Below are 4,284 nucleotides of genomic sequence, written 5' to 3'. Positions count from 1 at the left end.
AATCTTGAAAAATGCGGTCACAATGAAGTTTTTTATTTTAAACCGTTTTAAAACGGCACTGGCACTGGCAACAGAATTATGTCATACCGTTTTATAACGGCACTGGCACATGGCGGGGTAAAAAGATATACTAGAATATACGGTATACATATTGTTCTTGAACATTTTAAAATCTTTCAGAAGAGTACAAAATTTCTTATATGCATCTTTGCCAATTTGGTTGGGTTTTGGCTGTAAGGGGAGATGGGGAGGCCAATTAAAAATATATAAACATTGTTCATGAACATTTGTAATACAAATTTTTGTGTGTGTTTGTTCCTTTGCTGGTTGTTCTTTGTTATAGGGTGTAAGGGGTTACAGAGAGAGGCCAAAAAAAAAAAAAAAAAAAAAAAAAATGTTAGCTTATGTTTTAAAAATATTGACAGAATTTGAACAGTAGAAATGCTCTAAAAATTTTGCCAGTGGGGCAGACCAGGAGAAGCAAAGCACATTGTATAAACCACATCAATACAGTGGCTTCTTTATATATAGTGTTCTTGCTGTCAGCACACAATTACTCAGCATAAGGGAAGTCCAGTGAATGGGTAAAAGCTTTAAATTCTTGCTGACCACCCTTTCGTGATCTTGTCAGTTTGGGATATCATCTTATTGCAAATTGTTAAGTTATTGTTAATTACTTGCAGAATACCATGAAAGTGTTTGTGTAGGAATAATGCCAGTAGTGTTTTTAAATTCTATTGTGTAAATATTTTCAAGCTAGTAGGGCTGGCTGCATTTTGGCTTTAAGGTGAGGAGAGACCAAGAAAAAAAAGTGAACTATTAGTGAAATTTTTATTAACCATGAGTTTGATCATTTGAAAATTATCTTTTATGGTATCCTAGTTCTCTTTCTGGTTTTTGGTATCAGAATGAAAATGTTAGAGCAGGGATTTCATAGTTCAGTTCAGTCCCACTCATTTTTGCTTAGTCAGCTGTTCAGTATGACCTCTTGTTGGTTAGACATTTTTTATCACTGTACTGTCATTTTGATAGTTTTTGGTTACTGCATATCAAGTGTAGGTCAGTGGACATCACCAACATTTATGGTATGGCTTTTTGTTAGTGTATGACTTGAAAATATATATTAACCAGAATATAATCTCATGAACAGTTCCACAAATTAAACTTGTACAGTAATAGCTTAACCTCTTCAGTACAGTACCACACTTATTACCACCAGGTGAGTTTATTTACCCTAAGACAGGTGTTTCAACCTGAAGAGAATAGTCTTCATTAATGCCATCACAACAAGAGATATCCTGTCAGATTATAAAAAGTGCCTGATTATAAAAAGTGCCTGATTGTTACCTAATATGGATTTAAAAGATTCCATTCTGTTGAAGGGCTCATCATAACATGCATTTATTTTGAAACTAATCTACTTTATGAATTTTAAAAACATATGCTGTACATTTTGTTCATTTGCATTAGTAGTACACAGTACTGTACTGGCATGTTTGGTTTACCAGCCAGTCATCAGTATATCTCAATTTGTACTAACAAGATAGATGTTATTAGCCACATTGAGTAAGATGGATTTGTTAGAGCTGCAAATGTGATACATAAAAATGTTTTTTTTTTTTTTTTTTTTTTTTTTTTCCCCACTTAGTACAGCCATAACATTCCTCATTTTTGTGTTGGTATTGTGGTAATGTCTTTACAAATGAGACTCACCTGTTCTTAACCTTCCCGCTCATGATAAGTTTTGGTAAGTTTTCTGGTGCATGATTTTATTCCACCCTCCTTTCCGCCAGCCCCCCCGCGCACCTATGAAAATATGAATTCTCGCCTTATTTTCGCCACCCAAACATATATGTATTGCCATAAAAACTCCATCATCTTATTCGCTGATGCTTGTTCTAACAGATTAAAAAAAAAAAAAAGTACAAATAGAAGTACATTAGGCTGGTGTGAATAAACATTTCAGAATGTCAATCTCACTTCCCAGCATCATAGCTTCAGTGTAGTTTGTAGCTTTTTTATATGATTTTTAGTTTTCAAGAGAATAGCTAAAAACTAAAAGTAATTTCCTACAGGGAACTGATATTTTTGTTCATGGCGCTGTAGTGAAAAAGTTTTCTCGCAGAGGTTATGTTTTTATTTCATCTTGTGTAGAATTTCATGGGCTTTTTCATGGTATCTGCAAATTTTTCATGCGCCTCATAGTTTCAGAGTAAATCGCATAAAACTGATTATGCACGCACAGTAACTGTTATATTCCTTCTTATGTAACAACGAATTTTAGTCAAAGATGTTACACTGTTATTTCATGTACATACATAGAATTTTATGTGCTTTATCATGGTTCTTTCAGGAAATCGATACGTCCAATACTTTTCAAGTAAATGGACAATAAAGAACAATATAATTCCTGGCACACTGTCAGTTTTTCCTGCCTCACCCACACCAACATATTTCACTCACTTGGTTTATTTTGTTGTATTCAAAGTATACATGTAAAATATCATAAGCTTTTTTATAGTGCTCTCAGAAACTCGACATGACCACTAATCTTTTTGCTAGCTGCTGATACTGAAGCTGTACTTTTATTTCCATCTCATATATGTATATGTAAAAAACAATACTTATTTGTGTAAAATATAGGAATAGGTCAATATACAAATCAACAAAATATGGATAACTCACTTCCTCCAGAGGTGCTGAACAGCTGGCAGGACCTTGAGGGGTTTGAAGATGAGGAGTTATGTAGTGTGTGTGTGTGTGTGTGTGTGTGTATGCACTATATACGTACAGTATTCTCTCCAAGATCCGATGTAATAGAGCCAGAGGCATGTCCGGGACTTGGTTTTGTCCAGTACTGGGAAAAATCCCCCTGGACAGGTACTTAAAGAGCCTAACCCAACCTAACTTTGAAAGCCACCTAAATAACCCCCTACCAGACGTGCACAGCACCCATTTAAGATCCTGTGCACACAAATAAGGAACAGAAACCATGAAATAAATGAAAAGGAACCAGAGAATGAGAAATTAGAAGTGAGTAAGGAAAATATTTAGCAGTGTATAGAGTATTTGCAACACGTCCGTGGCTGTCACAAAGATTAACCTGCCTCCACTGAGGCTCTTGACAGTGGTGAAGGTGCACTTAACCCCTACACCGCGGGCATGTTTACCGATGTTTTGCGTGTGCCGCGGGGTTATTCGGGCTCCGACAGACTCTCAAAAAATATTTGCCAAAAATCAGTTATTAGTCCTAGAATATTAAAATTATATATGCTTATGGCACATACCTTCAGCTTTTTCCTGGAATGTTTGTTGAGCCTTCGTCAGTTACCGTAGGACTTGTGGAGACCTCTGAAGTTGGGTAACGAAGTCTCCACTTTACACTTCCCGACAACCCGTAATATGATTACCACAGCCAGATATTAACACTATAAACACTACTCTATGATTTTCAAGTAGTTTGGGATCCATACTCCAAAAAAAAACCCACTGTGAAAGCAATGAAAATTATGAGCACGTCTGACCGCCGCACTTGCGCTAGTTCGCTCTTGGTACTCTGTCATTTATTATTCATAAAACCCCTCACACTTTATATTTCTATTACTATATTTTTTTCATTCATTCATTGCCAGACGCCATGTATCCCAGACAGGGTGGCCAAGGGCTTAGAGTTAATTGTTTTACAGGGAGGGGCACTAATCCTCCACCAACCCCACTTGACGTAGGGATGCCAACAGCATCTGGTGTTCCCAGGCGGTCACCCATCCAAGTACTAACCAGACCCAACGTTGCTTAACTTCGCTGATCGAACGGGAAGCGGTGTACTCAACGTGGTATGGCCGTTGGCTATATAACACTTATATATATCTACAGTCTTTATCCATAAGTTTCCTTCAGTAGTATTAGTTTATTGTCACTGTAGGGAATCAATTTCTTTCAGTAAAATACGTAGCATTCACTTTCTCGTCCTGTATACTAGCATTGAGAGTGAATGTCACTTTCATCTTCACTCTCATAACTCATAGTATTCAGACATGCTAGAGTGAAACTTTCACTTTCATTACTCCTAGGGTATATACTCGTATTCTTATAATACTACTCATTTACATTTCTATTTACATTCTCTATTTTATTTACGTTATTTACTTTTCTATTTTATTTACACTGTGTTATGCACTGTCACTTGAAGTAACTTATAAAACTATTTTCCATTGTTCACGTATATTTACATTCATTACTTTCACTTGCTGTTTACACATTATTTACTATTCCACTTGCACTGTT

General features: G+C 36.0%; 1 non-coding gene across 1 annotated transcript; it reads right to left on the bottom strand.

The window, feature by feature from the left end:
- Positions 1–3,728: 3,728 nt before the first annotated feature.
- Positions 3,729–3,847, bottom strand: LOC145408136 (5S ribosomal RNA). The gene has a single exon (XR_013898882.1). It is a non-coding gene; the product is annotated as a 5S ribosomal RNA (ribosomal RNA).
- Positions 3,848–4,284: the final 437 nt, after the last annotated feature.

This window comes from Coenobita brevimanus, chromosome 75, assembly GCF_032717465.1.
Source record: "Coenobita brevimanus isolate Jiangsu-jjx chromosome 75, ASM3271746v2, whole genome shotgun sequence".
Taxonomy (NCBI): Eukaryota; Metazoa; Arthropoda; class Malacostraca; order Decapoda; family Coenobitidae; genus Coenobita; species Coenobita brevimanus.
Note: the sequence above shows the minus strand (reverse complement) of the source record. Positions and strands in the feature narration are given on the sequence as shown.